The sequence below is a fragment of the Lepidochelys kempii genome, chromosome 6, assembly GCF_965140285.1.
Source record: "Lepidochelys kempii isolate rLepKem1 chromosome 6, rLepKem1.hap1, whole genome shotgun sequence".
In the NCBI taxonomy this organism is placed as follows: domain Eukaryota; kingdom Metazoa; phylum Chordata; order Testudines; family Cheloniidae; genus Lepidochelys; species Lepidochelys kempii.
In genome coordinates, this window is record NC_136385.1 from 93,015,939 (window position 1) to 93,037,518 (window position 21,580).

Consider the following 21,580-nt stretch of genomic DNA (forward strand, 5'->3'; position numbering starts at 1 on the left):
AAATATAAAGGGAAGGGTAAACCCCTTTAAAATCCCTCCTGGCCAGAGGAAAAACCCTTTCACCTGTAAAGGGTTAAGAAGCTAGGATAACCTTGCTGGCACCTGACCAAAATGACCAATGAGGAGACAAGATACTTTCAAAAGCTGGGGGGAGGGAAAAACAAAGTGTCTGGGTGTGCGATGCTTTTGCTGGGGACAGAACAGGAATGGAGTCTTAGAATTTAGTAAGTAATCTAGCTAGATATGCATTAGATTATGATTTCTTTAAATGGCTGAGAAATTAAGTTGTGCTGAATAGAATGGATATTCCTGTCTGTGTGCCTTTTTGTAACTTAAGATTTGCCTAGAGGGATTCTCTATGTTTTGAATCTAATTACTCTGTAAGGTATTTACCATCCTGATTTTACAGAGGTGATTCTTTTTACTTCTATTAAAATCCTTCTTTTCAGAAACTGAATGTTTTTTCATTGTTCTTAAGATCCAAGGGTTTGGGTCTGTGGTCACCTATGCAAATTGGTGAGGATTTTTACCAAACCTTCCCCAGGAAGTGGGGTGCAAGGGTTGGGAGGATTTTGGGGGGGAAAGACGTTTCCAAACAATGCTTTCCTAATAAAAATAAACCCAGATAAATGTTTGGTGATGGCAGTGGAAGTCCAAGGGCAAAGGGTAAAATAGTTTGTACCTTGGGGAAGTTTTAACCTAAGCTGGTAAAAGTAAGCTTAGGAGGTTTTCATGCAGGTCTCCACATCTGTACCCTAGAGTTCAGAGTGGGGAAGGAACCTTGACAGAGGCATTTAAAATGAGATTGGACAAAGCCCTAGTAAATGTACAACAAGCAACAATCATGCATTGGCTGGGAAATTGATTGATTAGATCAGTGGTTCTAAACCTTTACCATACTGGGACAACTCCCCCTTCTATCTAGCTGGGAATTCCTCCCCACAAATAACAATATGGGAGAGGCGGGGTACTCAGCCTCCTGACATCTATTGGGTCACAATCCCCAGACTGAGAACCCATAGATTAGAAGATCTAAAAGATCTTTTTTCTGTTTCTAACTGCTGTGATTCTGTGATTGAAACAGTGAGAGATCTGATGAGCAATGCAGGTAGGCTTTGGTACAATTACACACCAAAGCCATACAGAAAAGAACAGATTCCCACAGCTGGCTCCGCTCCTATTAGATAATCCCAAACTTCCTCATATCAAGGGAAATGATGCATTGCCACACTGGATGGACTCCAGCATCAGGCTTAGTACAGATCTGAAGCACAGTGTCCCTCACACAGACCTCTTTAAAGAGCTCCAGATGAGGAGTTTTCTATTGGCCAATGAAGCTACTGAACCTGGATAAAACCTCACTGATAGGAAGACTGACACTTAAGCACACGGGACCAAACTCAGCTTTGATGTGAAGAGGTGCAATTCCTACTCACACCAAAGGGATTTGCACCAATTACACCTGGCCTGAATTTGGTCCCAGATCTCTACAAACTTTTGCTTCATTTCATCAGTTTACGTGGCTTTTCATAACCTGAGTATGACAGGAGTTGAAGTCTTGGGAAGAGATTTGCAGCACTCTTTGGTGGATGAGACATCAAGCCAATTAAATCCACACCTAGCATCTGGAGACCTCTTTGAGTAACTGTTTACTGTAAATGGATTACAGACAATACTTCTGCCTGAGTGGTTATTCCATGGTTAACTCCAGAGCCCCTCCTAGCTGTCTGATATGTGAGCATCCAACCTTTTGCTCAGTTTAACAAAGGAAAGGCTGTTACTCTGTTACCAGATTATGGTACTTTTTCAAACTAAATGGTCGTAGGGTTTGAAGATGTGGTTTACTCACCCCCTATGTGGTGCTGGCCAGAAAGAGCAGTGGGGAGAGGAATCCTGCAGCCCTGTCAGGCTGGACTGACCTATTGTTGCAAGTGTTCCAATAAGCAATGAGACACAGTGTGGTGTAGTGCACTGAGTTCAGAATTTCAACCAGAAACTCCTGAATTCTAATCAGAGCTCTGACCCTGACTTGCTGTATGGCCTTATGCAAGGCACTTCCCTTTTCTGTGTCGCAGTTCCCCCATCTGTACAATGGGGGCACAAATACTGTAACTGACTCCACTGCAAGGTGCTGCGGTGACTACAAGCTGTAGCCCTCAGCAGGTGCCCAGACACACATTCCAAGTCAAGGGGGATTACTTTACTCGGGCTTCCACAAACCAAAAGGTACAAAGACCCTTGGCACAATTACTTTAACAGTTTCAGCACAGGCCAACCCAATGTCAACCCCGGGGGCAGTCCTACCCAGGACTGTAAAGGTAACAGTATCTAGTGAATACATCAGGCCTCATGCAAGCCAGGGATACACCCTCCAGTCCACCTCTTTTCTGGAGGCAGTGAAGCACTGGCTTGCACTCCACCAGCCAGAGCTCGGTTCTTGTGTGCATTATGTCACTGGAGCCTGAATGCACTATCCTCCTGACACCCCAGTTGTCCCATGCCCCCTGTGCTCAGACTGCTGCCCTGTAACTTGCTGCAGCTGCTGCTGGCCTTGTGCCAGCCCAGCTCTCAGCCTTACACTCCCTGCTCTCAGGCTGCCTGCTACCTGGTCTTCCCTCAGTAGCCACTTCCCGGGCTGCAGCTCTGTCTTACTGCTCACATGCAAGCGCTGGCTCTCTCCTGAGCTAGTCCCCTGTGACCTTTGGATAGCCTATTTCCTGTGATTTAGGGATTATCGAGCCCTTTACTGCTGGCTGGATGTAGAAATGGTTAACATAGCACCCTCTCCTGGCTCCTTCCCTCCAGCTCAGCTGCACTGGGGGTAAGGTACTGATAGTGAGCCAGCAGGATCATTACAATATTTATCTGCCTACTGCACAGGAGTATTGTGAGGCTGAACTAGTTAATGTTTGTGAAGCACCTGGAAGGTATGAAGGCTAAGGACAATAACTATAACAATGGTGAAACTCCTTTGAGGGAAGGGCATTCCCATTGGAAAGGCCTCCTCTGTGGACAGAACTGATTTGCTCATGAAGATCAGGTTGGAATTTCTGGACAAGCACTTCAAAAGTGACAGAAGACAGTACAGCCTCTTCTGGGAGAGTGAGGGTCCCATTAGGCCAGTGATGATCATGAGTGCTACAGAAACATAGACAGACAGTGACCAGTACATCAATAGGTTTATTAACACTAGGGCTGTCAAGTGATTAAAAAAATTAATTGTGATAATTGCACGATTAAAAAAAGTAATCGTACTGTTAAACAATAATAGAATACCATTTATTTAAATATTTTGGATGTTTTCTACATATTCAAATATATTGATTTCAATTACAACACAGAATACAAAGCGTACAGTGCTCACTTTATGTTTATTTTTGATTACAAATATTTGCACTGTAAAAAACAAAAGAATCGTATATTTCAATTCACGTAATGCAAGTACTGTAGTGCAATCTCTTTATCATGAAAGTTGAACTTACAAATGTAGAATTATGTACAAAAAATCAGTGCATTCAAAAATAAAACAATGTAAAACTTTAGAACCTACAAGTCCACTCAGTCCTACTTCAGCCAATTGCTCAGACAAACAAGTTTGGTTACAATTTGCAGGAGATAATGCTCCCCACGTCTTGTTTACAATGTCACCTGAAAGTGAGTACAGGCGTTTGCATGGCACTTTTGTAGCTGGCATCGCAAAATATTTACATGCCAGATGCACTAAAGATTCACATGTCCCTTCATGCTTCATCCACCATTCCAGAGGACATGTGTCCATGCTGATGATGGGTTCTGCTCGAAAACAATCCAAAGCAGAGCAGACTGATGCATGTTCATTTTCATTATCTGAGTCAGGTGCCACCAGCAGAAGGCTGATTTTCTTTTTTGGTGGTTTGGGTTCAATAGTTTCCACATCAGAGTGTTGCTCTTTTAAGACTTCTGGAAGCATGCTCCACACCTCGTCCCGCTCAGATTTTGGAAGGCACTTCAGATTCTTAAACCTTGGGTCGAGTGCTGTAGCTATTTCTAGAAATCTCACATTGGTACCTTCTTGGTGTTTTGTCAAATCTGCAGTGAAAATGTTCTTAAAACAAACGTGCTGGGTCATCAACCAAGGCTGCAATAACATGAAATACATGGCAGCATGCAGGTAAAACAGAACAGGAGACATACAGTTCTCCCCCAAGGAGTTCAGTCACAAATGTAATTAATGCATTATTTTTTTAATGACCATCATCAGCATGGACACATGTCCTCTGGAATGGTGGCCGAAGCATGAAGGGGCATATGAATGTTTAGTATATCTGGCATGTAAATACCTTACAGTGCTGGCTACAAAAGTGCCATGCGAACACCTATTCTCACTTTCAGGTGACATTGTAAATAAGAAGCAGTCAGCAGTATCTCCTGTAAATGTAAGCAAACTTGTTTGTCTTAGCGATTGTCTCAATAAGAAGTAGGACTGAGTAGACTTGTGGGCTCTAAAGTTTTACATTGTTTTGTTTTTGAGTGCAGTTTTGTAAAAAAAAAAAAAAAAAATCTACATCTGTAAGTTACACTTTCACAATAAAGAAATTGCACTACAGTACTTGCATGAGGTGAACTGAAAAATACTATTTCTTTTGTTTACCATTTTTACAGTGCAAATATTTGCAATCAAAAGTAATAATATAAAGTGAGCACTGTACACTTTGTCTTCTGTGTTGTAACAGAAATCAGTATATTTGAAAATGTAGAAAAACATCCAAAAATATTTAATAAATTTCAATTGGTATGCTATTGTTTAATAGGGCGATTAATCGCGATTATTTTTTTTAATCACAGTTAATTATTTTGAGTTCATCGCGTGAGTTAACTGCAATTAATCGACAGCCCTAATTAGTATTCATTACAGCACTGCCACGAGGCTCTCATTATGACCGGTACCCCAGTACAAATAACTAGTAAGAAACACTCCCTTCCCCAAAGAGCTTGCAGCTTTAACAGGTGAGACAGGCAAAAGGTGGAAGAAAGGCATACGCCATTCAAACATAGGACTGGGCACGAAGGCTATGGCTACCCTCAAAACGCTACAGCAGCTGTGGCATAGCTGTGCCACGGTAGCACTGTCTACTGTGCATTTTCTCCAGTGATGAAAGGGGTTCTTCCTCACCTCTCTGAGAGGAAGTAGCTAGGTAGGTGCAAAAATTCTTCCATTGACCTAGCGGTGTCTACACAAGGCCAGCTTCACTACATCACCCAGGTGTGACATTTTTCAGAGCCCTGAGCGATGTAGTTAAGCCCACCTAACTTGGTGGTGTAGACCAGCCTTTTGGCACAGAGAGGTGCGGTGACTTGCCCTAGGTGTCAAAGGAAGTCTGTGGCGGAGCCAGGAGTTAAACCCAGTCTGCTTAGTCCCAGTCCAGTGCCTTAACCACAAAGACAGTCCTTTCTCCCAGATTAACCAGAGTCCTGCGGCTCAGCTGACTGCCACGTTCACCTACCAATGTTTATTTCTGTTCAGTTGCTAAACTGTAGCCCTCTGGCCACATATTAATATTGCCTGAGTAAAGCATAAGGGAAATACCACTCAGTGTCAATCACCCTACAATGCTCACTAAGTCAGTCCCCTGTGGGATGCAAAGAACTACTGTATCCACCTTCACACCATTGCTAGGTAACTTCCCCTGCCTTCCTTGGGTCTGGGTTTATTTAACGCTTTGCGAATATCTTTCTGTCAGAAACTGATTTGCTGTTCTTTGTCATTGCAGGGTACTGACTTGAATAAAAAGCACTACAGGCCTAGAGCCAAACTTTGATCTCAACCCTTGAAGAGCTCCCCCACACTACCTCCCTTTAATAATGAAGAGACAGAGCCCAGGAAGATTTCTGCTCTGTTCTAGGTGGCGTCTTGTGTCAGGCCCCACACTGTAGTATGTGAGTCAGAAAACATACAAGGTGACTTGTAAAGGAGGCAGTATGGCCTTGTAGCTAGTAGATAAGACTAGGACTCTAGAGACATAGGTTCTAGTCGCAGCGTGGTGACTGTGGGTAAGTCTCTGTGCCTCAGCCTCCCAATGTGCAAAATGTTGCTTATGGCTTTGAGATCTAGTGCTGACTAAGTATTATTATAAAAGTAAATTATTTAGGAAGGAAAAATCAAATGCACAATGACAAAATGGGGTATAAAAAACAAGCATGGACTGGTGGGATCACATCGTTCTGCAGGTCTGGGATGATGAGCAGTGGCTGCAGAACTTTCGGATGTGCAAGGCCACATTCCTGGATCTGTGTGCTGAGCTTGCCCCAGCCCTCCAGTGCAGGGACCCCAAAATGAGAGCTGCACTGACAGCGGAGAAGCGAGTGGTGATTGCACTGTGGAAGCTGTGGATCACTTGATGATTACCTGTTCTGTTCATTCCCTCTGAAGCACCTGGCATTTGCCAGTGTCGGAAGACAGCATACTGGGCTAGATGGACATTTGGTCTGACCCGGTGTGGCCAAAGCAACACCAGATTGCTACAGGCCAAATCTGGTGTAGCAACACCAGATTGCTACAGGACAGTCAGAATCAATTTGGAGTCAGGAAATCCACCGCAGGAGCCATTGTCATACAAGTGTGAAGGGCCATTAGTCACCTTCTGCTATGCAGGACCATGACTCTCAGCAATGTGCAGGACATAGTGTATGGCTTTGCAGCTGTGCAGTTCCCGAACTGTGGTGGAGCGCTACACAACACACATATCCCTATTTTGGCACCAGACCACCTTGCAGTAGGCAGATATGCTCATATCTTTAAGAACCAGGACTGTTCAGAAAGTTATAAGCAGGGACTTTCTCTCCTGACTGGCAGATTATCATTGGCAATGTTGACCCAGCCTACCTCTTGCTCCCCTGGCTCATGAAGCTGTTCACTGACCATGTCGACAGCACCAAGGAATGATTCTACTACCAGCTCAGCAGATGCAGAATGATAGTCGAATGTGCTTTTGGTCATTTGAAGGGTCACTGGCATTGTCTACTCACAAGATTGGGCCTCATAGAAAAATATCCCAATGATTATAACTGCTTGCTGAGTCCTTCATAATATCTATGAAGCAAAGGGAGGAAAGCTTCCATCAGGGTGGAAGGCAGGGGGGAGCAGCTGTCTGCTGAATTTGAACAGCCAGACACAAGGGCTATTAGAAGAACTCAGCATGGAGATATATGGCTCAGAGAGGCTTTGAAAGACCATTTTAATAGTGCGCTAGAGTAGTGTGTGTTGTTGCAGTGTGCTCTACCTGACCCTGCTCCTTTGTGGCCTGGTAGAAATTGTGTGGCTATTGCTGTACAGGCAGAAATATAACATTATCAGTGCACCTATTCATTTATCCTGTGAGTTGTGTGACACTGTGCAGTAACAGATAATTGGTTGCTTTCAGAACTGCTGAGCATTTGGAAGTATATGTTGTGAACTAATAAAGATGAATTATGTTCCAAATAACCTAATTTTATTCTGTAATGAAACCAGTGCAAAATATGTGCAAATACACCTAAAACTTAATAGATTAAGAGAACTGAACTTATGAAGGGGAAAGAACATTCCTGTGCACTTCAGCTATCTATACACCAACCATGGCTTTCATGGGTCAGTGCATGCCAAGCTGTGATTGTCTTTACTGTCCCCCAAGGTGGAGTGATAGGCATAGTGCAGTGACCCTTAATGCCATATGGAATGTGGAAGGGGGTGTCGGGAGGTCCTGATATTGAGTTCTCAATGGGCTGCAGAGGGAAGTGAGCTTGGGATTGTTGAACCTGAAGGTCCACCAGGGTCTGCAGCATCTGTGTTGAAGCCCCATTATGTCCCGGTGCATCTCCCCTCTCCTTTTCCTGCTGGGACTCCCAGGCCTTTCTTCTCTCTGCTCTTTCCTTTTCCAGGCTATCCAATTTGTTCATCCTCCAGCTCCTATGCTCAGTCTGATGCAGCACTGGCTTGCAGGATCTCACTGAACATGTCATCCTGAATCCTCTTTTTCCCCCTCCTTATCTGGTTCAGCCATTCTGCAGATGTGGAGGGGGAGACCCTGAAGGACCCAGTAGCAGCAGCTGCAGATAAAACACCCAGAGGTACCATTGTCAGTCTATTCACTATGGAAAGCTAAACTTAAGATGTTTAACTTACTCCTCTTGTTCCCCTAAAGTTTTAAGCACTATGTTCTCACTTCTGCTTGGGATTGCTTGTGCACGGTGCCAGTCACTGCACCAGCGTTGGTGAGTACGGCCCACCGTGGATTGGGGACATGAGGAGGGAATTGCTTGGTTGCAGGAAACTAGTAGTAGTATATGGCAATGTCACTCAATACTGGCACTGTTTTCCACAGGCGGTGATGATTTTAGCTGATATCTCACTCCTGAGGTTCACAAAGGCAGAGAGAGCACAGCTGCTGCTGGCATCCTGATGCCGACAGGGCCCGTCTGCTGCTAGCCTGTGTCCTGCAATTGTGCCTGCTGAAGTTATCACTGAGTGGTGTGGGAAAGTATCCGACCATGGAGGAAGAAATAAGTCAGCCAAACCTAGAAACCTTCTGCAGAGGATTGCAGAGTACCTCCATAAAAGTTTCATTGAGATATCTCAGGAGGATTCAAAGAACTTCCCTGTGTACCTAAACTGTTTTGCATGGCCCCCTATCCCTAATTCTAGAGGGGAATGAAAAGCTGATAGCAACTCTCCCTCTCTTGGTTGTACCATTACCTCTTCTAGCCTGAGTAAAGTAATTAAAAGTCAAAAGATGTGTCCTGCTACTTTGGGAGTTCCATCCCTGTAACTGAAAATGTATCTACACACTTACCCAAAAAGAAAAGGAGTACTTGTGGCACCTGAGAGACTAACCAATTTATTTGAGCTGTAGCTCACGAAAGCTTATGCTCAAATAAATTGGTTAGTCTCTAAGGTGCCACAAGTACTCCTTTTCTTTTTGCGAATACAGACTAACACGGCTGTTACTCCGACACTTACCCAAGGTTCCTTCCCCTGCACTGGGCTTGCCCATGTTTGACTGGCTGGACTGTGATGGAGTCAAAAACAGGTCCTGGCTTTCTGCACAGTTGGATTCCCTGGTTGCCTGTCCCCCATACTCCACCTCCTCCTCTTCCAGGTCCACCACCTCCTCCTCCTTGCTGTTCATGGCAGGGGGTTGTGACTGGGGCTCCTCGGAGGTAACCACAGTGCTGTGTAGGGTGGTAGTGGGGTCTCCACTGAGTACGTCATGCATCTCTTTGTAAAAGCAGCAGGTCTGCGGCTCAGCATCGGATCACTTGTTGGCCTCCCTGACCTTCTGGTACGTTTGCCTCAGCTCCTTTGCTTTCGCATGACACTGCTGCTGGTCACTTTCAGACCCCGTCTCCTGCATCCCCAAACAATCTGCTTGTAGATGTCAACATTTCTATGGCCGGTTTGGAGCTGTGCCTGCCCAGCGTCTTCTCCCCACAGGCCTAGGGCCTCCTGACTACTCCAGGCAAGAACTGGCATGGTCAGCTGGGCAGTTGCACTTTACAATGGAGAGTTGCTAGGTGCGCTCACTAAGCCAGGCAATCAGAAAAAGGAATTTAAAAAAATCGCAGGGCTTTAAAGGGGAGGGAGTGCTTCTGGTCTCTGTAACTCCTGGGCAGTGGAGTTCACAATGGTGACCAGAGTGGTCAGTATGGGGCATTGTGGGAAAGCTGCTGGAGGACAGTTAGTCAGCTTAAGTAATGCAGTGTCTATACATGCATTGCATTGACCTAAGTACATTGACTGTGGCTTTGCACTGCTTGGGGAGATGGTGTTACTATGTTGGCATAACAGGGTGCTTACAGCAGTGGGAGACCAATGTAAGTGTCTAGACACATGCACAACATGGTCAATGTGAGCTGCCTTGCGTTGAGTTAACTTTGAAGTGTAGGCCAGGCCTATAACTGACCTGACACAAAGCTGAGAGATATGGGATTTGCTTAAGTTATGGACTTTTCTACACAAGGAAAAATCAGACATGTTTTTGACCACTGGCACAGCTCCATTGATGGGAGCCGTACTGCAGACAGTGCTGCTCAGAGATGGTGGTAAAAACCCCTGTGCCGAGCTACTTCAGCTACAGGATTACTACAGCTTCCACCAGTGCTCTCGTGAATGAGACTGCACCAGTGGGAAATTCCAGGTCCAAATTTTGCCAATGTGTACAAAGCGGAGTGTCCGAAGATGTAAAAAAAAAAAGTCCTGACCGCCTGTAGTCATTATATATCATCTGAGGATGTTTTGGAGAATATGGTGTTAATCCTGATGTCCATGTCAAATCCAATCTGAACAGCCTATAAAACACTACAGTATTCTACAGTAACCCAACCATTTACAATCATGTTTCATGATGGCTTGTGCCATTATTATGGTACACTGTATTATAATTTTAGAAGGCCAAATATGCTCTGCCTATCAAAATCTCCTGTGTAGTTTCAGTTGGATACAGAATTCTTCTTCACTTCCTGTTCTAGGCGGTTGTATATATAACTGTGCACTGTTAAACAGCTGTTGCCTTCCATTTGAGAGGTGGTTGCATTCCAGTCGAGGGTGAAGTGATCCTTTAGGAATAAAGGTTCTATACCGGTAGAAGATAAATTATATTTAAGGTGAAAACCTTGCCAAAGTAACCGGCTTCTTTGTCTTTTTGAACATATTCTATAAATAGAATGGGTATCTGTGTGACATTTAGCACAGGTGTTTTTGATGAGATGAACACTTCCTATATCAGATTGACTATTTTGTTAATCCCTAAAGTAAAGGATGGTGCTGTGTGGTTACCCATGCTGCCGGCCACATGTGTTCTAGCACTGGAAATCATCAGGACCTCATGGTCACTGAGCACTCCATGGAAGGCAGGGGATGTCTTGAGACACGTTTTAGATGCATATCTGTGAGCTTGTCCTGGATGATAATAAAGTTCATTGCATGACATGCATCTTCCTTGCTGGTTCTCCCCAGTCCTACTGCTAGTCTAGATATTCCCCCCATAATCCACTAACATGCTCATTAAAACTACTATAATTTTCAGACATCCCTGCAGTTAGTCTTTCACTGCTGGAAGCATCAGCACAAATATTATTTACCTAGTCAATAGGTCAAATGCTCAGCCTGGAACTTCTTCTAATCTGTCAGAAATTGAAGAACAGGCCTTCTGCCATAAAAAGGTAGGAAAGGATTGGGTTGGATCTCTGGCCTCCATGTCATGAAGTATTAGCAATCTCCAGGCAGGCTGTTCACAGGGAAGTATATAATTTGTTTTAAACACACACAAAGGAGAGAGAAACACATTTTCCACAGCTTGAATGGGCACAAATCCCCATATGCAGGGGCATAAGAAAGAGATGCACACGCAGAGAGGACATTGGGCATGCTCACAGCATGTGTGTGTCAAAGGACAGGTATGTGCAAATTAGTAAGCAGGGACATGGCCTCATCAATAGGGACACTGCATCTATTTTCAGAATTATGTGGGCACACTTTGTGCCCCAAAACTGGGGTGTTTGAAGCAGGTGCAGGCCTGCAGGTACACGTGGAGATCTTCAGTGAGACCTCCCTTGGATGCTGGAACAGATGCTGAGGTTCGTAAGAGGCAGCAACTGAAGTAGGGAGAAGAATGTGGAAAGACAATGAATCAGGAAAGATTTGGGGTGGTTAGTGGGAAGAAAGTGGGGAACAGACAGGGTTCCAGGATGGAAGAGCTGGGGCAGGAGATTGGGGTGTAGGAGTGAGCTCTGGTCTGGTGCAGGGTGTTGGGGTGCAGCGGAGGGTGAGGGGTGTGGGCTCTGGGAGGGAGTTTGGTGCAGGAGGGGGCTCTGGACTGGGGCAGAGTGTTGGGGTGCAAGAGGGGGTGAAGGGAGTGGGCTCTGGGAGGGAGTTTGGTGCAGGAGGGGGCTCTGGGCTAGGGCAGGAGATTGGGGTGCAGGAGGGGGGTGCAGGGTGTGGGAAGGAGTTTTGGTGCAGGAGGGGGTTCTGACCTGGGGCAGGGGGTTGGGGTGTGGGAGGGAGTGCGAGACGCAGGCTCTGGTGCCCGGGTGGCTCCCAGCTGGCGGCGCAGCAGGGCTCACGCAGGTTCCCGGAGCAGCTGGCTGCTAGCACCATGGCGTGTCTCTGCACGCCCCTTGGCCAATGGGAGTTTCTGGCCAATGGGAGCTGTGAGGACGGTGCTGGGGGCGGAGGCACTGCGCGGAGCCACCTTCTTCCCTACCCCCACCAGGGTCACACAGAGACATGCCAGCAGCAACCGGCCACTTCCAGGGGTGGCGTGGGGACATGGCAGGCAGGCAGCCTGCCTGAGTGCTCCGCTGCACTGCGGGACTTTTAGCAGCCTGGAGATCACAAGGGGGCAGCCAAAGAGCCTGGCAGGCCAGACAGAAATGTTAGATGGGCCAGATCCAGCCCACAGGCTGTATTTTGCGCACCCCGATCTAGAGACATGCATGATCTGGGCCAGAGTCAGGAAGGAGCAATCCCTCCAGGGATTGTCTGCAGCCCAGCCACAACTTCCTGCCTTTCATGTGGCACTGATCCCAGAGGGGGCTTTATGGGTGAGGAGGGAGAGCTGGAGTTCTATTCATTTGGGAAGCAGGATGCGATGGAGAATGTGCCAGTGTAGAGCTAATGTCAAGATATAAGACCAAGATTTTCCAAAATGACTAGTGGGTTTGAGTGCCTTAGTTTTCAGGAGTCCAACCTGAGAAGTCTCCGAGTGCCTTAGTTTTCAGGAGTCCAACCTGAGAAGTCTCCAAAGGGCCTTGACTTTCAGAGGCCCAGTGTTCTGCACTTTCTGAAAATCAGGGCCCCTTAAGGCATCTCCAGGTGGGGACCCAAACACCGAGGTTCCCAAAATCACTAGTCACTTTTGACAATCTTGGCTAGTAACTTGAAAATGTACCTAATTCTCACGCAGAATCCCTGAGCGTGGTTCTCCCCTGACGTGCGCTCTGTGTCACTATTTATATCTGTCCAAAGCAGGTGCAAAACTGGATCAGAACAGGAGCATTTCATGGCCACTCTGTACAGGGGTAAAGGATGTCAGACACTGCAAGGCAGGAGAAAGTCAAGCCCCCTGGGCCTGGAAGATACCGTGGGACTGACACCAGCTCTATGCTACACTTGAGTAAGTTCAAGAGTTGAATGACTTTTCCCTTGTTTTTGTCTATTACAGGAGCTGAAGGAGACGACAGTGCAAGAAATGAGAAACATTTCAAAAACTCTCTTGTCTAAAGTTATGATGATATATTTTTTGTATTGTGGCAGTTCTAGGAGCCCCCAGACTGGGACCAGGGCCCCGTTTCTAGTGAGGTTTTATTTAATTATATGGCCTGTTCCAGCAGAGCAGAGATGAGCTGAGTGATGCCTTTTGACTCCTTTCAGGCCTGCCAGGATTGGGCAAAGGAGTGCAAGAGAGAGGGAAGGGCACAGAGAGAGCAGGCCCCATTCCAGAACCTCTGTGCTGTCTGTGCACGCTAAGACTGTGGACCTGGCTCTTCTCAGGCCTAACTTTCAAATTGCTTAATTTCAGCCACGGGGTTTTTGAAAACAGGCACCATTTCAGAGAGCAGAAAAGCAGCTGCCTGCAGGCGCCACTGCCAGTGAGTAAAGGACCCTTTGAAAGTTTAGCCCCATGAAGGTAAGGATTGAAAAAGCAAAAGTAGGAGGTTGGGAATAGCACAGGGAGCCTTTCGCCCCTGGGACATTGGCTCCAAGCTGTCCCAGGACCCTTGTAGCTCAGACATGTTACCACGATGGCAATTCCGGTAGAGGGGCTGCCCTGGGAGGCTGGGCGTGTGAGAATCCTTCCCCTGGATCAGTCAGGATTGCAGGGCAGAGAGAGAAGCTCCCCTTCTCAGAGCAGTCTCGCTCTCGGGCTCTGGAACTGGACCTCTTGTGCAAGGCTGACCTGACCGGGGACTGACAATGAACAGAACTGTGAGCAAAGTGTATTGAACCCCTTCTCCTAGGGATGACATGGGGAAATAGGCAGGTTTGCTGTGGAGGAATGACCATGTTACCAGAGACCTGATATCTCGGGCTGTGGAGGTGTTACATTTGACACCCTTTTGGCAAGAGGGAGCACAAACAGCGAGGCCTTAACTTGGGGCCTCCTCCATTCACATCAGTGACAAAACTCCCATTGACTTTAGTGGGAACAAGACTGGTCCCTTGATGAGCATCTTACCTTGGACAAGGTGACAGTCCTTTGTTTCTTGTGTGGAACACAATGCACCTGTGCTCTGTTATCTGCACCGGTTTGTTTTCAGGTGCAATTCAAGGGATTGTTTTTGACTGATAAAGCATTAAGGCCCTTACCCTCAAAGATATTTAGGTGCCTAACTTCCATGGGAGTTAGGTGTAGAGGTCTGCTCAGGCCTCATTTTAAAGCCTGACTCATACCTGAACCCGAGCTGAGCATAGCCAACCTGAACCTGACTTCAGTTTGGCCAGTCCTATTTAGACCAGATGCACCCCAAACCTGATACCTGCAGTCGGGCCCTGTTGGATAGCAAGGCTCTAGTTAGGCACCTAAATAGCTTTGAGGATCTGAGCCTAAATGCTTTGAGTCCTGCATACCTTTGAAACCTCCGTTCTCCTCAGGTGATACCAGAGCAGATGAAAACACTTGAGTTAATAGCCCCTTGATTTAAAAAAGACAGGCCTTTGTCACTGGAACTTGCTCTTGTCTCACCCCACTTATTTCAACAGACCCCAAGTATGATGTTCAGGGAATGCAGCAGGTTGATCTAGTCACTAAAGTGCTTGAGAAGTATATACATGGTGGCTGAAAGTACTTATCCCTGACAGACTGGAAAGGTGAGTTTCCAGTTGATCACACTTTATTTTGTAAGTTTTGGGAGGGAGAGGTTTATTGCACATGTGCCTAGGGCAGGGGTGGCCAAACTGTGGCTTGCGAGCCACATGCAGCTCTTTTACAGTTAAAGTGCGGCTCATAGAGCCTCCCAAATCCCTCCCCCCATTCTCCACCTACCAGACTGGGGGCAGGGAGCTCGGGGCTTCTGCCTTGCAGCAGGGCAGTGGGGCTAAGGCTTGCCCAGCAGGGAGGGTAGGTCTTGTGGCTTCAACCCCATCGGGCATGCCTTCCGGGACTCAGGGTTTCAGCAGGAGCGGGGCTGAAGCACCGAGCCAAGACATGGGGCTGAAGCCCCAACATCCTCCTTCCCACAGGACTGATGCCCCGAGCCCTGGCAGGCGCACCCGGCTCTTGAACTTCTGAAGATTGTTGTATGTGGCTCAAAGGGTCAGTAAGTTTGGCCATCCTTGGCCTAGAGCCTAGAATAAGTGCATTTTATAAACCGAAATAGATAAATATAAATAAGGGAGATGGGCCTTAACCAGAACCCAAGCTCCAAACCCCTTTATGGACTATGGATCTTCAAAACTGGAGTCCTCCTCCAATCTCTTCATTAAATTTTACTGCAGGTTGTTTTGCTTATGATGCAGAAGTACGGAGTCTAAATACCTTGGAAGTTCCTTAGATACTGTACATGCAATTCAGTTCAATGATGCTTCAGTGGCAAGACAATCTTCATGAGTGCTGTCCAAGTGTGAAAGAGATAGACACCCCCCCTCAGGTATCTGTCTGGTCTGCCCAGCATGGGCCTTCACAGTGTGAGACCCAGTGACCGCTTACAGAAATGTAGGCCCCAATCTCGTCAACATTCTTCAGTGTTCGCCTGTGCGTTTGGTAATTTGCAGACAGTCCCTTAGCTGGGTAGGCTGGAGGCGGGGGCGAGTTGTAGGGCTGGGTTTCTGCTGCATTATTGCAGAAGGGCGGAGCTGAGGGAGAAGAGCTCTCAGGGCTCTCTGCAGCCGATCGTTTGCACCAAAGGGGTTGTGCTCCCTTTTCTGCTCATGTCAAAACAGGGAAGCAGCTCTGATGGCCATGGGTCCCTGAGGGAGGGGTGGGAAATCATTGCACAGAGCGGATCGTTGCACACATACAAAACCACCAAGGCGGGGAGAGAAAAGGGAGCTGGTCTGGTCTGGGGTTTCTATTGCTGTTGCTAAAAGGGAGGAGCCCTTTATATTTGCAGCTGGTACTTTGCAGACTGTCGCTGCGTGGGTTTGTTGTGGTGCCCCTGCCCCCCTCCACCCCCACCCCTCCCCGGAGTGTTTGCATAGACTGATGTAGTTAGCCCAGGTTCCTTGCCAGGTCCGGTTAGCTTGGGAGTGCTGCTGAGCCGGGAGGGAGGGGTAGAGAGATGATGTGGCTCCCTTGTGCAGCTGGTAGTTCGCAGACGGTCCCTTAGCAGGTGGGGTTGGCCTTCTGCTGCTGTTGATGGTGAGAAGGACTGAGATCTCAGCTGCCCTCTTGCAGGTAGGGAACAACATCTTTTCATCTCTCCCCTCAGCCTGAGCAAAGGGGGACGATCAGCAGCAGCCATTCCATGCATGAATAGAGTGAGGATTTCAGAGGAGAAGCTCCAAAGGGCTGGCTGCCTTTAATTGATCCCACGGTTTCCTGGGGTAGTGGCTGAAATATGCAATATTATCATTTCTTGCGTAAGAAGAGGTGAGAGGGATCTGGACTAGGAGAAGTGGAGGAGATTGAGGGAGGGGATATTGTTCCATTTGGAGCGGGGATGTTCCCTTTGCTCAGTGGATGGGTTTTCTCCTATGCGTGTTGTTTTTAGCTCCTACTGAGTTAGTGGAGAAAAGGGGCCAAAATTGGGCTCAGACTATTAGATCATGTGGAACAGAATCTGATATCTCATTCCATGGCAGCATGCACTGGGTCAGAAGGACCTGGTGGAACAAGGTGCATTTAAAACAAAAAAATCAAGCTCCCAAAAAAAAGGAAAAAGAGAGGGAGGGAGAATCTGTGTGTGTCCCCTACCGTTTGGTTGTAAGATCCTGACTGTAGATGGGGAAGCATCCCTGTGGATCTTTGGGTGTTGGAAAGGGGCTGGAATTCTTTTCAGTTGGGTAAGTTAGGTAGAAAAACCCCAAAGTGCTGACAGAACACGTTGTTAATATCTCCTGCTAAAACCCTCCTTGTACAATGTGGCTGTGGCTGTCACTTATACACATGCCCATTCTTCTTAATGAGTTCACTGGAGGCACTCTGATGGCAACTTCTGTGACCTCTTGCTACTCCTTATCCTAGTGCCACGTTTATCACTCCAAGAAAGCAGGAAGTGTATCTGGGATGCATATTGTTATAGTGATGGGGGTGATTTTTGCATAATTACACTCTTGCCTCTACTTTTCTTTTCCATAGAGTGGTGGTGATAATAGTAACACTTATAGAGCTTTTCAGCCATAGATCCCAAAGCACTTGCTAAAGGCATGGGAGCAATGCTATCACAGATGGAGAAACTGAGGCATAGCCAGGTAAAGGGACTTCTCTGAAATCACACAATAAAGTCAGTGATAGAGCCAGGAATAGAGCTCCATTCTCTTGACTCCCAATCTGAGTCCCTGTACGTTGAAGGGTGCTGCCTCCTTCCCTTGATGGGAAATAAAATATCATGCTGCCTCCACTGTATCATTCTATGGCTTGTTGTCAGTTTCCCACATCATCAGGGCTTCAAAATCCTCCTTCCTGGAGCTCTGTGCCTTGTGATATTGGAAATGCCAGGAAATGCTTCATGCTGGCACTAAAAAGACTATTCTACCTCATTTCACATAAAAACACTGAGCACTGAGAAACTGATGACTCCAGCTGAAAGTACCTATGGGGTTGGGATGATCTAATGCTCTGGCCGAGCTGCTCACTCATGGCTTATGACTTCCATCTAAAGCCATCCACAGATATGTAACGTCGCTGTCTCCCTTGCTTGCTACCTCATTCAGTGTAAGGAATGGCTATGGAGCAGTGTGTATTTATAATATATGATCATTTGCTAATTGATTATTATTGAGGAGGAACAGCCTTGTCTGGCCAAGGTTCTGTCTGTGTGGGTATCTATCTCCTTTTAACTGTTTGGTGAAAATCTCACTGAATGACCAATGCCTCTGTATTCTTACATTCCAGACAGTTCCAGCAGGGAATGATGTTAGTGTGTAGATACAGGTTCTCCCTGCAAACTTGGTAATTCCACTCGGGGGGGGGGGGGGCAAGTGAGGGTGGATTCTAAAATAAAGCTCAGAGAACAAGTAAGCATGAATAGTGCCATCCCCCAGGGACTCAGCTGGGGAAGTTATTCCCCTCCTTGAAACATACAGGGGCTGAATGATGATGTTCCACTCCAGACGAGGCTGAATATCTGTGGGGGTTGAGTGATTCCTAGGTATGTGTCCTGTGGCATGAGAGGTGCTGTGGAAAAGTGCATGGAGAAAATACAGGAAAAAGAGTCAGACCAGAGCAGAAGGCTGAAAAATGGACAGTTACAGCCCACTGAATCATGGGGTGGGGACAGGGAGAGCCCTGCTGGTCCATTGCTATCCTGACGCTCCTCCGGCTAACATGTCTAAACTGGCATAGTACGGGGTGGAAGGGTGAGTGGACATGAGGAAAGCTCTCAGGAAGGAACTGTCTTAACTTGGTCCAGCATACATCCTCCTGCAAAGCAATGGAAAAATCTACCACTTTGTGGTCTCATCGGCAGCCAAAACGCACTTTCAGCCTCTCTGCAATTTTGATTCTCTGCCTTGTTTATGTAGCAACATCTTGGCCTTCCTGTGACTACGGTGTAACCATATCTGAATGCCTGTAAACCCTTCATTTTAGGTAATAAAACTTGACACTTCGGTAGCATGTTCTCATCTTCAAAGATTGTCACAAACATTAACTAATTAATCCCCAGTTCAGGCATCACCAACAGCTGGAAGAATACAAAGATCCTGCAATGAGAGATTGTAACAACAGCCCTGGTGATCATTGTTAGTTATTATGTATGCAGAGCCAGAGGTGTGCACGGTGCTTTACAGACAAATTAAACATGACAGATTTTTGCTCCAGGAGCTTCCAGTTTCAGTTAAACTAAACCAGATATGAGACTGTCTCCCCCCTCTCATAGAAGGAGGGATTGCCAGTGTTGTTGAATATTACCCCATTTCTTCTAGAAAACACATCCCTCTTTAAATTGTGGTGTTTTAACAAAGATAGAGACAACTTTCTAACACCCACAACTGGATTTAATTGATATTAAACTAATCAGTCAGTCACATTAACTCTTATGAAAATATTAGTATTCTTGTGGTGTAAGAGCTTGCTATTCCATATGAGTGATATAAACAATATTGCATTCTACATTCATCAATCTTGCCTTCCTAAAAGCAGCGCTTCTTTATGGTAAACATATTTACAGCAATTAAACTAGTGTCTTGTACCTCCACTTTGAGGAAAACATTGTATCACTTATGAGAAAGGCCTGAGGAAAAGCAGGTTTGATTTTAGATTATTACAAGACTGAGATTCACGTTTGTTCTAAGTTGTTCGTAATTTCCCAGTTTCATAGATTCATAGATATTAAGGTCAGAAGGGACCATTATGATCATCTACTCTGACCTCCTGCACAATGCAGGCCACAGAATCTCACCCACCCTACTCCTGCAATAAACCTCTCACCAATGTCTGAGCTATTGAAGTCCTCAAATCATGGTTTAAAGACTTCAAGGTGCAGAGAATTCTCCAGCAAGTGACCCGTGCCCCATGCTACAGAGGAAGGCAAAAATACCCCAGCGCCTCTTCCAATCTGCCTGGAGTTCAAAAAGTCTAGAATAAGTTTACCTGTGACATTTGATAAATGAAGAAATAGCTTGGAATCCATTGCTTGTTAAGCTCTGTGGGGATAGTGTTTTCAGTTGAAAGGTCTAGAAGGTGTTTGGGGAGTGGAAAGTGGGTCTGATAATGGAATGTGGAATCCATCAGGACTAAGGACCAGATTTGTAAAGGCATTTAGGTGTCTTGAGGTCCAGGTAGGCACCCAGTGTGATTTTCAAAGGTATCTAGATGCCCATCTCTGTGTTAAACCAATGGGAGTTTGGTGCCTAGGTGCTTTTAAAAATCCCACCAGGGTGCCTAAATACCTTTAAAAATCTAGCGCTGAGTCATCAGTTCACATGGAGCTCTGATTAGTAGTTTGACAGTGACAAAATACTGTTAGCAGGTGGTAACATTATTTATTAGTTTATAACTGAATCCTTCCCCTAGCTAATTATGCCTGAAGGAACACTTACTCTGTATTTCAGTAGCTCCTAGAGGCCCCAGCCAAGGGGTCCCATTGTGCTAGGTGCTGTACATAAACATAACAAGGGACAAGCTCTTCAGAGCAGAATCTAAAGAGACAAGACACACAGAGTGGGAGGGGAACAGAGCCACAAAGATGAAGTGACAGGTTACTGGCAGAGCCAGGATTAGACCCCAGGTCTCCTCACTCCCAGTCCAGTGCTCTAGCTCCTAAATCACATTGCCTCCCCTGTGTAACTGGTAGTTACACAGACCTGTGATCACTGTTACTCATCCTCCTTATTTGTCACGCTCAGTTGCTGTGTCTCATCTTAATCTACACACAAACATTGTACTACTTTCACTGCACGGGTATAGTTAAAGCCAAACAATCCCCCTAGTACGGATGCAGTTATACCTCTGCTTATTCCCCGTCCCTTATGGGAATAAGTGATACTGGTATAAGCACCTTTATACTGGAATAACTTCATCTCACCCCATCCAAATAATTATATGGGCATAAAATCTGTGTGTGGATCTTAAATCAGACTCCAAGTCCTTCAGGATAGGGATAGTTAGCACAGCACCTGGCACAGTCCCAGCTGGGGCCTCAGAGTGCTACTACCGTACAATTTACTGCTAACAAAAAGTGTCCCTCTAAGTGCCTGACCTTGCCGCATGGCAGTCCTCTTCTATGCAGCACATAGATGTGTATTATCCTTGTGCTGAACATACAGAGAAATCCTTCAAACAAAAGCCAACATCAGCGTGACGTTAAAGGGCTGGTGGGGCAGAGGCAGGAGCCAGGAATGTCAGACTGAGACAGATGTTGGAGGCTGCCGCAATGGACATGATCAAAGCAATGAAGGAAGGGCACAGCAGCATCACAAAGGGAATTTCCCTGCCCTAGATGTGGGTGGCAGGGTTCCTGCCAAAAGCTGCCTCTTCTCTTGTGTGGGTTCGGTTGGCTGTAGGGAGATTAAAGTGCTCTGAACTGCCTGGATGAGAGAGGACAATATAACCCCATGGACTGCTCCTGTACTGATCATCAGCCACCAAATGCTTTGTCTTGTCAGTTTTATGACCAAGGCAAGATCTCCAGTGGGTGACTCTCCTGGTGCAATTTGTAGGAATGGCCAGAAGTTTGGATATTTATGCAGTTCTCTCAGACCTTGGGTTCAAAATCTCAGACTCCTTTTGAGAGATTTCTAGATTTTTCTGCCTCCAGCTGGGTTGGGAATCCACTGAGAGCAACTGTTTCATGGGGTGTGTCAGAGCTTCAGCTTCTGTTTTCGATCAGAACCTGAGAGGGCAGAGCTGGGCGGGAGGAAAATATAATGTCAAGAAGGGAGGAAATAACCAAACTTTTTGAACTGCAGTGTGAGTGTGGGTTTGTGCTTTGGGCAGTTCTTATTGGACATGTGACAGAATGCTAGGTG

General features: G+C 46.4%; 1 protein-coding gene across 9 annotated transcripts in view; it reads left to right on the top strand.

The window, feature by feature from the left end:
* Window positions 1–16,153: 16,153 nt before the first annotated feature.
* Window positions 16,154–21,580, top strand: part of TMEM63C (transmembrane protein 63C) — a 78,188-nt gene continuing 72,761 nt past the window's right edge. For 7 of the 9 annotated variants that reach the window (XM_073349270.2, XM_073349271.2, XM_073349274.2 and 4 more), the window contains exon 1: window positions 16,157–16,346. The gene's annotated coding sequence lies outside the window, so the exon portion shown is untranslated. Of the gene's footprint in view, window positions 16,347–17,249; window positions 17,363–21,580 lie in introns of all 9 variants that reach the window. The other 2 variants (XM_073349275.2, XM_073349278.2) reach the window with 2 other exon arrangements.